Genomic DNA, 14097 nt, shown 5'->3' with positions numbered 1-14097 from the left:
CTCCAAAAGCAGTTCATAACCTTTTGAATGCAGCATCCTCCCTCTTTTTTTTTAAATCTGCTAGACTTGTGCACTGAAGCTATGWCCGAAAGCGGTCCAATTTATGGCAAGACTGCTATTATGAGAGATTAATAAAAAGCCTAATAACGCAGAGGCGGAAGCAGCCCTTTTAGGCGGCTGAAAGGGGGAGAGGTGGCTATTTAGTTCCATTAGATCCGTTTCTTCTTTTTGTTGCTATTTGAAAAATAAATAGTAGAGCGTCCCCCAGATCACTATGGTGATCTGAAAAGTTCTGTACGCTACTCTGTTGGTGTGTGTTTATTTAGAAAAAAAACTACATGAGTGGCTTCTTTTGTGTTTTTAGAATGCTTTTTCACATTGATTTCCCTGCATTTGAATATTCTGTTTTGTTTTGTTTTTTTTTCTTTTCCCTTGAAATGTTTTCCATTCATCCTGTGAATGACTGAGCCCTCTCCTTGAGCTCTGCCAATTCATTGGGATTTCTGGAAAATCCCAGATTAAAATTCTGGAATACAACCAAAACCATATCTTAACAAGTGTTCAGCCAGGACCAAACTACCCCAAACGACAGATACTTCCACTTTGCTATTTATACAATAGGCATATGCCGCTACTTCCTCTCTGCCACCAGTTCTCAAAACAAAAAAAAGGAAAAAAGAAAAAAAATTCTAAAGCAGCCTTTGTATATTAAAAAACAGTAGTAATACGATGGTCACATAATAGTAGTATGTGACATCAGGCACTCTCAGCAGCGTAATAAAGCATAATAAAGTTTGGAAACTGCTTTAAGTCTTTCCACTTTAAGGCTTTAAACCTCCCACTGCCCCCAGAAGAGTTTGTGACCATTTTGCCTGCCAGTGAGCAGCCAGGAGATAGTAGAGCCTGGGCAGATGGAAACGGAAAGGAGGGCTGTATCCACCTCCAGACACTTCGGGGGCCATGTATTTATTTATCTATGGTACGTAGGTTGGATGCCTGGCAGTGGAAAATGAAATTCGGTGGCCACTTGTCACATGTTTCTTTGTGGAGCAGAGGAAACCTTTATTTTTGGCTTGGGAAACAATTAGGAAGAGATTAGCCGGTGTCTCTTCCCTTCTTCCCCACATAATGTAAACCCCCGTTAAACAGGTGAATCGCCCGCGCGAGGCTAGGGAGAGCGTAACCGGTCAGAACAGGCTGTCCAGCCTCTCTCCTCTCTACCTCACTCTTACATTCCCTTGTTTTGGAGCTATATTCACATATTTTCCCATGCAAACCTCTCGCTGAGTATTTCACATCAAAGATCAAAATAGCCTCAAAACAGCAAAAGCTTCAAGCAAACCGAAAAAACCTCAAACTATCCCATTGATTCGTGTCCCYGGGCAAGCCCGCCTTGGGTCCTTGTCCCATCGTGTCTGCTCACTGTGGCACCTGAAGATGAGAGGGAGGGAAGGAGATTTATACCCTGCCTAGGGATTTAACTGGTTTCAGTTTCGGTGCTGGTTCGGGAGCAGGTCTGCGCTGCAAGGAAGATCTTTGCGCTAGGGCTGGCTGTTTCCGCAGCCCTGGACCTCAAGGACGAGACGCACGAGGTGGAGGACCACTGTTTCCCCTGACACCGAGCGAGAAACCAAGGCCAAGAGAAACAATTTATCCAGTTTCCCCCCTTCAGGTCAGTGCCAAACTTTGCTCCACCCCATGGAGATTCTGGGCATCTCTTACTCTGTTCATCCATTAATTCCACAAACTGTCTCCGTTTCAGGAATTTTATCTCTAACAAGTATATTTTATGCTTTCCGTAGACACATTTTTGCATAACTTGCTGCCTTCCTTCTGAAAACACTCCATTATTTTCTTTCAGTGAAAAAATGAAAACAATACCGTATGAGTGGAGATTCGTATTCCTTTCCCATTTGCAATTATTTGCCATGATTTTTATTATTTTCTTCTTAAACTTTTCATCTCTGGAAAAAAAGCCAAGTCTCCATTTCACTGGACCTGGCTGGTGTTTTGCCAACTTTTTCTACARCGCTGAAAAAAGCAACTATGAACCTTCTAAAAATAAAACCAGCAGATTAAGTTTAGCACAGAGAAACTTGCAACAGGCAATGGGTTTTCCAAAACAGCCTCACGTATTTTATACAGCATGTAGCTATAGTAGGAGGAAACAAATCAAACAGAAACAGAAAAAACACTACAAAATTATTTTCGCTCTTGTGCTCGGCTAGCGGCACCCCCACCTGTCTTTACGCTAAATTATTTTTTCTGTTGTGGTTTAGGACTTTGTCGTCAAAACTTTCATTTTTATGCTCCAAGTGGAGAAATCGCTGATGATCTTTCGCTYGTTTGCCAAGAAACGGAGAGCACATCTGTAAAATATTACTTAGGCAGATTGACTACAGTGAGCCAGCAGGCAACGGCTCTGAAAGTTTCTCTACCTGCCGAAATGCAGCTTATTGTAGAGCTCGGGGCTCTCCTGCGGCAACACGTCCTGACCGCACCGCCCGCGAGCGCGGAGCGTTCCTCCATCAACATGATAAAGAAGTACACGCCTTCAAGGTTTTGAGTCATCTTAAAGTAAATACATATGCACRCTTTTAAAAGCAATATTCGTAGATACGCGCACATGCACAAAAGGATCTTTAAGCAATGTCATCGGCCTTAGTTTAGACAGCTGTGTGGTCCAAAAAGCTCCAGATCGGCTAGCTACAAATATTTGAAGGTCAAGWACAGGACAAAGCATTTTAAAAAAAGTATAAGCAGTGATGGCTACCGGGCAATAGCAAGCTGATTTTATGTCATAAGCAGACTTTTTTTTTCCCCCGGGTGTTTCTTTACCAGAAACCTATCAGGCTGAAGACGTCATAGCGTCAGACGGGAAAGCAAACCAAAAGTAGTAAGCAGTTTGGGGCGGTTATTTAATCCTCTTTGAAGGGTGTTATCTCATTCCAAATATTTTAGGAGCCGAGAAAGTTCTGCCAAAGCGCAACTTCAGAGTCAGGATGCCCAGCAGCCAGGTTATCAGGCAACCATAGGCCACGAAACAGCCTTCTAGCATCGTCCCARCACACGTTTTCCATCCCTCATCTTATTGTCTCCTTTGCTCTCCGTACGAAGCAATATTGAGTTATTTGGAAAAAAAAACCAAAACCCACGGGGCTCCTTTACCACGAACCCCCCCCCCTCCCTAGGGAGCCTGTTGTAAAACAAAAGCTTATCTATTAAGGGTGGCCTCAAACTTCGGGGCAGGCTGCTGTGGTCTGATAAAGGCTCTTCTCCAGCCCGGCTCCCGCCTGCGTGTCCAGCCCCCTTCCTCTCCTCCCAGTGCCTAATGCTTCTCCTTTTAAGCCCTGTAATGACTAATTGGAAATGCATTCCAGCACTTTAGAAGCAGCTTTTCCTTTCCTGCTGACCAGCCAAATGTTTTAAAGTTGGCAAGACGCTGTTTAAACTTGGGAGTTCAAGCACTCGTTTGTGGCCTAGATATGTGATAAAATCCGKCTGAATTTAATAACTCTGTTGTAAAAAATATATCCTGATATTAGAACTGCTCTGAGTAAATCCAAGTATTACAGATCTCTACTGCGGGTCCTTTCTCCCTCGGTGAAACGCATGATCTGGGAGATGACAAATTGCAAAGCCGAAATTTAAGAAAATGCACAAAGTCATGCACCAGCGTCTGAACACGTCCRTAGAAAAAGCAGGCGTAAATCCAAAAGACAGTTACCCCTTGGGAAAGAGTGCTGTAACCGAAACACCCTGGAGACAGTCAGTAATYGCTGATTCACAGCTGGTCAACGGCCAAAGAGTCGGGGATTCAGAGCATCTTATCACACGGAGCAACTGAGAAGTTGGCTTCATCCAGCAGCTGCAGCGATTGAAGGGTTTTGTTTCTTTGCTAAACAGCGGGCTTGATTGTACAGAGCCCGCGCTTTAACGGTTAATCATTAATCTTAAATTACATAAATGTGTCTCATACATATCGACTTCTCACTTTTACAAAGTCTACAGAGACAAACTTTCAAGTGATGGTATTTTTCTTATGCGGATTGTGATTTTAATGGATTTTCAAGTGCTTTCAGGTTTTGCTCATGACAACTGCTGCAATAAAAAGCCTTACGAACAAAGATGTGTTTTGTGCCTATTCACCTAGCAGAAAGTGCACGCTTTATTATGGGAGAAACACTTTCCAGCCTCTCTGAAGAGACAGTCTTCCCCCAAATCCTGTCATCCAAATTGTTTTTAAGGTGTTTGTCATTTGCTTTGAACAACAGACGAGCCAAACGTCCATGTCCTGTGCTAAACTTCTCTGTACTGAGCGGCAGGAGAGTCACCTTGTTCGGCAGAGCGAGAACACTTCTGCAGTCCCACGCAGGGGTTGCCCTTCCGCGCCCAGAAGAATGAAAGGGAAGAAAAGCTCCTTGTATTTGCCGGAGATTTTCAAAAAGAGCTAGCCGCACACCCCAATCTGTTCCTTTCATTCCTTTCAGGGGAGTCATGGGTCAAATTTGGTGCAGMGAGAAAGAGCAGCTGTTAACCCTTCCAGCGCCACTTGAGACTTGAAACGCCAAAGCAGATACTGTCTGCCTTTTCATTTCCATTCTTTTGGTGTCGGGTCATACGGRGAGCACCAAGAGGTCCTTGCGAATCCTCGTGAAAAGGTCATTGTTCAGGCTGCCTCCATGACACAGTCCAGAAAACAAAACCTTCAGTAATGACCTTAATAAGCACTTTGTTGCGAAGGCCGTGTTTTCACATGGACCACAGCTGCATTTATACAGTCTGGATTCTGTCTCATAAAGCGCTGAAATATAAATCTAAATTAATTAAATTATGCTGAATGCAAACTCTAAAATGTTTAGGAAAAGATTTCCAAAGGCACAAAGGGSCCCCAAATCCATATGCGTCTTTAACAGATTCTTCAAATATCTGCCTCTGGTTTTCTATCCGCTGCAAAAGTTCAGAGAAAAGGATGGTTATTGGTAAGGGACTAGATGGAGATGTTCAGTTAATTCCTCTTAGTCTTTCTTCTTGACATTGAGAAAACTATTTTTTAATCTGTGTCCTACTTTCCCATCTGGGAGGGACAGCACCAACCTAGCAAGGCACAGAGTAGAACACTAGGAACTTAGTAGAAGACACAAAAATTGGCAGCTTTATGAAATTCTTTCCTTTCCAAGATTGTTTTAAGTCTAAATCAACTGAAATACTAGTTCATCATTCAGTGTAAAAGAACATGATCTGTTGAGACAGATGRCTTCTACCATTTCAAAAATTTAAGAGTTACCATGGTGAAACGAGAAACCCCTGAAGCTTTAAATGATGGTCACCTAGACCATATCCTTTAAAATGAAAACAAATTAGAAGTTTCAAAGACTTAGCAAAAGGGAATGATGATGGAATTAAGCAAATGTTGAAACAAGTCTTACATTTATGAGCTTCATATTTATGCAACTAAATTCAGGCACATGATTTTGAAAGTATCAGCCACAAGCACATAGYTTAGGCATGGAGCTTATAACCTTTAAACAGAGGAAGAGACCCATGGTCACCAATGAAAACATATGCTTTGCTGTTGAACTAAGGATGTCGACACAGAAGTAGTGAAAGAGAAAATGCATTAGATGCTTGAGCAATCATATATATATTTCATATAAAGACATGGAGGAGCATCCTCTTAGCCCATGTATGAACTGCAACAGCACAGACAGTTCATGTGTGACGCTGGCCAGGATTCAAGATTTGCCAGACTCGTTGGAAATGACACYGTTTCGTCTTCCCTTCCTATTACAAACGCAGGGAAATACGACAAAATGGGACAGACTATTTTTCACCATAACAGCTGGCAGAAGATTTCTATAGGCACAAAAAACAATTAAGTGTCCTGAYTCTGAGCATGTAACTCCCCTGGAGCCTTTGAGTCTACGTCCTTATCTGCATACATATGCACAAACATCGACAAACCCGTGTACAGGTGTGTGTGTACATCCCGACAGAACACCATGGATCACACTGAAAAAATTCTGTTGCTGTCTCTAGAAAAAACAACAACCATCTTATCCCCGTGAAAACAGTGTATAAGGGAATTTCATAACACTATTACTTCATCAATAGAAAGCTGGAATTAAAGTCAGGTCTAAAGTGCAATCATCCATATAAAAAGTTCACTAAAAAAGTCCTTTCCTAAATCAGGGGAAAGAAGAGAAAATATATTATTTTGCTTATTTATTAAGTGCAATTATTTTCCCTTATCATATAAATAAACTTAAAAAACTTTTTTTTGTGAAAAAGAAATACCATGCTCTTTCTGCTTGAGAACTACTCAGTTCAAGAAAAGCTTCAAATAATTTTTCATTCATTCCCATGCTGGCTATTCCATTTCTTCCTATTTCTCTTCATGAAAGTTTTATAACTTTTCAAAGCATTAATAGCTACTGTATCCCAAATTACATTAATTATATACACAGCTCATATACACACATACAGTTTGTTTACAAGAGATTTTTTCCTTCTGTTCAAAAATATCAAAATCTCATGTCACACTTTTCTTTCTTGCTGACCTCATTTACAAAAGCCCAAGCACTGTAGTGATTTTTCTTCCAGACAAGACCTGGGCTGTGATTCCAATAAAGACAAGCACAGTTTCCCATGTTGAAAATAAAACATTTTTATTACTTTCTAAACCTCAGGCATAAACATTCGTTGCCTCATCTGACAGAATCCAACCAATAAAAATTGCAAAAAGAGTTAGATTAATAGAATCAGCTTCCTAGAACATGACACTGCCCTCTAGACACYGGATGTCTCGAAAGCTGCATATTGTATGGTTTGGCCTATTGAGCAGCAAGAAAAGTATCCTTGTTTTACCATTTGGATGTTCAATCGTCATAGGCTTGTCAAATCACTAGTTTTCTGGAGGCTGGATGAAATCACCAGTTCTCTGGAAGCTGCATGAGCTGGTGCAGGCTGAGTACTCCTTGGGAAACTTGGTTCACTTCCAAGTGAAGGAACAACCCATGTTCCTGGTGCTTTAGGCCAGAAGAAATCAGTAGATCATCTTCCGTGGCCTTCTTAGGTTTCACTCAGCTGCCCTTGTCTCATGGAATTGGTAAAGGACTAAACTGCAAATTGCACTTGGCTATTCCACATCATCCAAGAAGGCATTCAGTCTCCATCTGAGGGAGGAGAAGACACGGATAATTTTCATAATAGTTTGTTTGAATAGTTTATGCTGCTCTTGTTTAGTTTGTACCTTTTCTCCAAATGAGAAATTCCAGTTCTTGATTATTATTCCTTATCCAGTAGCTTGAAAAACTTTTTAAGACTCAGTATTTTCCTCTTGCAGAAATAGGTGTCTAGTCACTTCCCAGGCTGCTTCTAGATACCCCTAAATCTTCCTTTACTTTTTTTTTTAGATATCAGCTTAGGAGGAAGTTTAYGAATGACTCCAGAGGATCCTTCAAAAGTCAACAGAAAGTGAACTAATTGTGACCAGACTTTAATTTGCTATGGAAGACAGAACTCTTAAGCAACTTGAGCGACTTAAACTTTATCCCCAGTACTTGAGTCATTTCTCTCTTTCGACCTTGTGGAAACTTTGATGCTTCTTTTCAAATTATGCACACTGCAGCTAAAACTCATGTTCATTCCAGGATGCCAGTAATGGGTTCGTGCTTAATGTTGACGTTATTGATGTCAAAACAGGGCCCCACTCGTCCCCAGAAAACAAACATCCAGCTGAGGCCTGCTCTGATAGGTTAATTGGCCAGATCTCAATCAATTCAACTTGAGGTTTACTGGTAATGAAGAGTGCCACAATGCCAAGAAGTATCAAGTGAAGAGGCTAAACCCAGTCTAAGAGTACTAAATATATGTTGTTACTTTTCCCTTGTAAGGTCATAAAGAAATGGAACCAGATATTTTTGACGGAATCCCTGGCTTTCATTAATTACATTCCTATTAGTCAAACCTTTTTCAGCCAAATGCTCTGTGTCTTTTCTGTTATTTTGCCTATGATGACAAATTGAGCAGCCAGTCGGTATGTGGGGCAGTGCACCTGCCCTTTTTGAACACTGGCATAGTGTTAACAGGATCATGGTTCAGTAAAATTTCCCTTTTGGTGCAGATTAACCAAGTCTATAAAATGGTCCATTCCAATGAGATGTTTCTAGCAGCCAAAGTTTTTAATGAATTTAAAACACATTTCATTATCCTGTGAGAATGTGAGCAAATCATCCTGCTACTTTTCAAATACAGAATCTAAATATCTCCCATGGAAGAGAAAAATGTGTTGCTCACCTCTGTCTTTTTCTGCACCACTATTAACAACTTTATCTCTTTCTATTAAGGAGTTCATACCCAGAAGATGGTATGAATACCACTACCGGTCTGTAAACTGTTTTAAGTTAGTTTGCAGCTCACACAGAGGCGGGATGCCACTTTTTATCCCCACTCATACGTGGGGAAATTTTGCCAGCTCTTGCTGAGGCAAATTGCTACTTCCCAGCTCCCATCTGGCTAGGCTGCTCTGCTGTCAGAGGTCACAACCATTAGCAAAACCACCTGAACTGACATGTCTGTCACTGTTCAAAGTCACGTCCTAGCAAAATTGCTGTTGTGGGAAGCTGTCTTGACCTGGACAGCAGGACAGCTTTTAGATACCTGGAATTGAAATGCACCCCTAAGCCTGAATATGCTACAGATTCTTTAATTTCTGCTCCAGCTGCTCTAAATTCTGGCACAGGAATGGAAAAATAGTAGTTGTAACTTCATCAGCCGTTGAACTTGGCAGTAAGGAGAACTTTACCAAGACCAATGAAGTGTTGAGAATCATGACTTATTCCGGAGCTCTGCTCAGGGGAGGAGAAAAGGTAAGGTGTTCCCCTCTCTGCAGGCGCTGGTTGTGGATTTATTGGCAGCTATCGTCTATGGCTGAGAGATGAAATTCAGAGCTGTGTTCAGTGTGTGTATGGATACTCTTTGACAGACTGCCAAAGGCTTTAGAACCATAGAAATAAAAATATGAATTGAAGGTGAAGGAAACTGCCACTGAAACTGTCTCCAGCGAATATAATTAAGAAAATAAGCTTTGAAAAAATGAACTAGTGAATGAAAAATACATTGGGTTTTTAGAAATTATGTCATTTTCAATAATACAAGGCAAAGGGTTCCTAAAGGCAGGAGTTCTCAAATGTGATATAAGAACCACTTTCAAGTAAATGGTCTGTTCYGGAGCCAAAAGCTGTTACTACCTTAGCAGCAACAATACCAATATGTGGCAAAGATGTTCACAATGCCCTGAGCTATAGCACTGCTTAGCATGCTTTTTGTTCCTGGCACGCCATCAGCTTCTTCCACCTGTTCTTACTCCTGTCTGCAGTAGGTTCCCCCTCCACCCCACGCCTTAGGCTTCCCTAGCGCAATCCTATGTATTTCGTAACTTCTCATTTACACCTATTTCCCCCTTTTTCATTTTCTCTCTACATGTCTCTCTACATCTATAATTGCTGTCCATACCACTGAGATGGCAGAAGCTTTTAGCCAAAGGTGTCCTTTTTTCTGACTGTGACATTATGATAATCTAATAAACCGTGAATAAAGGGCTTCCTATTTTCCAAAGTTTCATTCATAATTTTCCTGCTTTGGAAAATTMTCTCTTTTAAAGCACCAGTATGTGTATGACTAGCAGGGAGGTATTCAGTTTGCTGTACTGAATGCAATCACATCATGATCATTCATCCTTAGGCAGTCACTAACTTCCAGTCTAGTGACAAATTCATCTTTATCCAACACAGTGAAGTCCAGAATATCCTTGAATTGCATTGAGCACAATATCATTTATGTTTGAAACTACTTTATTTAAAACAAAACCCACAAACAAGCAAACCATCATCGGTATTTTACTACCAGCTGCATGGAATCAGTAACCATGTCTCACAAACTGAAGTCTCCTGCAACACCACATTTCTTCTCCATGTGTTACTGACTGGTACTTATGGAGTAACACATCTTAGTACTTTTAGTACTAACTGCTCCTATGATCCTATGAACTTGCACAGAGCTTCACCCCACAGATATTCTGGGCATCTCCTACTCCATTCATCCATTAACTCCACAAACTCTATCTCCCTTTCAAGAACTTTATCTCTAGCAGGTATACTTTATGCTCTCTATATACCCAATTTTTCAGACTCCTCTCTCTGATTAACCTGGTCTGACCTCAGAACTGACCCTGCTTTTAACAGGAAGCTTGACTAGATACCTTCTAAAAGTCCCTTCAAACCTGAATTATCCTATGATCCTAAAATCCTCTCCAATCACCTTTTCTTGCCCACTCTGCCTTTCGTAAATTGGTTATGAATAGACATGCTGCGTTTCTGATTATTCAGATTATCTGGTTTTCAGCAAGATAACTATATCAGATGTTTCTTTATACTCTTGACTTTGAATCACAGAACTAGCACTGGGATGTAATCGTTAGAAAATGTATTAATTTCACATTCATTGCTGCCCAGGTTCCATATTGACCACTGATTTTGAGTTTGCACTCTCGAGGCCCTCAGAATACCCTCCTAGCTAGCTTAAAGCTCTCTTGGCTGCTCCAGCATTATTTGACTGAAAAGTTAGCATTGCGCTGCATGGCTTATTAGCTCGGGGTCAGGCTGTGCTAACCGCAGAGAGAGAGCTTTCAGCTAGCCCAGAGCACAGGTACAGCCAGCTGGCTCGTGGAGAACAGCGTGAGACAGACCTCCAATACCTCTCAGTCGGTTTGTGGCTTCCACAAACCTGGAAAGCTGGCGTTTCTCCAAGGTGCCAAAAGCACTGATATTTCTGCTATGCTTTCTGCGACAGCACTGCAGCCAGACAGTGCCGTCCTGACTTGTGCTCTCCGGATTACCTTACCAAGTAGAGTTAACAGGGCGACAACATCTGCTCCCTTCCCTCGTTCCAGGGCTCAAGGAGCATGAGCTGGTGATCAGCTTGCGAAAAAAGAAACAGCGGTGGAGGAAAAGCGTCGGGCTCTGCCGTGGATAGCACAGCAGCTGAGGCCCAGGGATCCGAGGGGATGAGTCATTTGAGCCAGACACAAACCTTCCCCCACCACCTCCCCACCTCGCATGAAAGGAAAGAGGTTCTGAGCCAGACCATCTGGACAGCTCGGTGGGAGCCGCGGCCTGCAGAGAGGACTTGGGCCGCCTGCAATGCCTAGCAGAAAACAAAGCAAAACAACTTGCTCTGCAGCCCTTCTTTGAACACTCTAATCAGCAGCGATCAGCTGATTTTATATCAATGAGCATTTTCAATGACTAACTCTGATTTCTGTGAGGTGGAGAAATGGGGAAGAAGACTCACATTCAATTAAAAGAAGATGACATCATGAAGAAGTTTGTGTTATGAAGACAATGATATTACATTTGATCTGAGAGAGCTTTTAGGAGCCATTGCCTTTGAAACTAAGAATATTTGCCATGGAATACACAACAGTGGTTAGAAAGTGCTATATGAATTCAAAGTGCTCTCCCGTTCTCACACTACCTGACTATATTCACAAAAGGTTTAGAAGTTAAATTTAAGATGGAAATTCATAGGAGAGGTAACTGAACAAACAGGATATGTCACCAGAAAATGTAGATTTGCAGAGCTTGCAAATTTGTATAAAAATCCCAAGACAGTGTCTTCATTTATCTGATTTCTAGTGCTATATAAATCTTCTCTTGTACWAATTACTGCAAAGCAGTCAAAATTGTCATTTCTTCCTTTATGACAAGGCTACAAAATTTCCAAATTTATAGCTCCCCCAGTAACCACTTTCCATTAGCCCCATTATACAATCTAACCATTTTTTTCCTAGGACCATTCAGCATTTTTCAGGTTTGAATCACCCAGCAATAAAACATACAATGGAGAAAAATTGACAATCGTTGTATAGAGTTATGTTATTTATTCAGTAAAGTATGAATCTGTCCCGTACTAAATATATCACAAAAGGACAAAAATTTGCTTAAAATTTCTGTTAATGTTACCATGCCTGTTACCCCAAGAAAAAATATATCCCCCCCCTTTAATATTGTATTGCCTATGAAGCCTGCTAAGAAAGAGTTATAATAGTTGACACAGTTAAGATAAAAACTGTTGGCTAAAACTACAAAGGACTCCTTTTCCAAAAGAACAAAGAATGCTTTCACAAAGCTTAAAAATAAATTATAGAATTTCTCATATATACTTCCAATATGCATTTGTTCCAAGTAGACCCTTTTAACTAAACGACTGTTGGTTTCATCAAAATCATGATGTATACTTAATGCAACCAGTTTTGTTAMTCTTTCTTTTTGAGGCTCAGGTTTTCTGAAATGTAAATTCTGTAGAAATTCCAGTGGAATGGGACAGTCATCACCAGTTCCTTCTCCTGGATTGTTGTAGAAGGTGGCCGTGCCCACTTATATTGCTGGAAAATGAAATAACCTGCATAAGTGGCTTTCAAATCTCTTGAAGTTCAAAAATTATTGGCAGGAAAATTGCTATACAAATCAAAAATGGAATGAGTGCTGCTGAAACAATTTTAAGGTAATAGAAAGTTTGGAAGTTCCAAAATAAAGGGAATACGGAGGCCAGGGAAATCATCTCTAGTTTAAACAAATGTCATAAAAATTGCATTTATTAGAGACACAACATTAGTGGCAGCCCATATAACTAACTCTTCCTCTAACATTCATGTCGAATTACTATGTAGAGTGGGTGCCTGCTGTTCAAGGCATCAGGAATTGAAAGAAATATAGGAAATATAGGAAATGTGGAGATGTAGATTAGAGCAGAAAAGCCTCACAGTGAAGCTGGGCAGTGGTACGCATCTTAATGAGTTTATCGATTAGCTCTGTGAAGATGATGCCCAGTTAACAACATGATGTGTATGTTACCCATCCTTTGTCTATTGTATGGCTGTAAGCAAGCTTAGCCTATAGACTTAAACACTTCTCTCTAGAGCCCATTTTTATAAACAAGTAGCTCAGAGAATTTAGCTAACCCCCATCTGGTTGCTTTAAAAACAGAAGTACAAAAATATCAAAGTAACGAAATAAAAATCATTTTAACTGGTCTCCATCTGGCAATTTTAATAATGGAAATGTAACATTACAAAACGTGCCAGCTATCCAGGGCTTGTACAAAAAGAAAAATTCTTATTAAACACATTAAAAAAAATTCCTGTAAAAATCAGTTTAGTAAAGAGTTTAGCTGAAATTCAACTAAGAATTTCAGTATCAAAAGAATCTAGGTCACATTTAGCTTAGAACTTGAAAAGCCATTTTTCTCCTAAATGTTGAGGTTTATGGCAATACATATATTATTGGCTGCTAAACCAGCCTTCAAAATGCATAGCTTAACAACCCAACTGACATTAGGGCATCCTTCTACTAGGGTGGAGGCTAAGGCTGAGCATAGAGATTTCCAAAATACCTCCTTCTGCAACCGATTATATGACCGCAATCTAAAGTTTTAAAACTCCTGAATTCTCAGAAATGTTGCTCTATTATTTTGACTAAAATGTTTAGTAGCATAAAGCATTAAGATTGCTCGTGAAGGGCCTGATCTAATGCCCGCTGAAGAAAAGAGAAAAAACCTCAGTGACTACATTTCRTTGAATCCTATGAATAAGTCTTGCATGTGCATATTATATTAAGAAATGTGGATGCTAAGACCATGGGTGCTGCAACGTTTAATGCAAGGTATTCTTTAAGTTAGTCCARAACATGTTCACAGCGGGTTAGGAATGACTGTGGCTTGCATTTTTCATCTTCTTCTTTTTTTTTTTTTCTTCCCACTTCTCACTTTTGTTTTGTTTCGCTTTGAATACTTCACAGTGTTTGTGTTTTGAAAGCTGGCCTATTTTCCCTTACAAAGCAGCAGATTCAGTTTGTGGTATAAATGCTAAATCAGCATGTGTCAAACTTGTTAAACCTTTTTTATGCCAAGCCTTGAAGGACCTGATAAAATAAAGCTGTAAAGATATACATTTTAATAAAACATTATTCATGCACTGTTAGTCCACAAAATATTCTCATGTACTATATAGAAATGAAAAGCAACATTTCTCTGGCCTAA

The sequence above is a fragment of the Apteryx rowi genome, unplaced genomic scaffold (assembly GCF_003343035.1).
Source record: "Apteryx rowi isolate R43461 unplaced genomic scaffold, aptRow1 scaffold_9, whole genome shotgun sequence".
In the NCBI taxonomy this organism is placed as follows: Eukaryota; Metazoa; Chordata; class Aves; order Apterygiformes; family Apterygidae; genus Apteryx; species Apteryx rowi.
Note: the sequence above shows the minus strand (reverse complement) of the source record.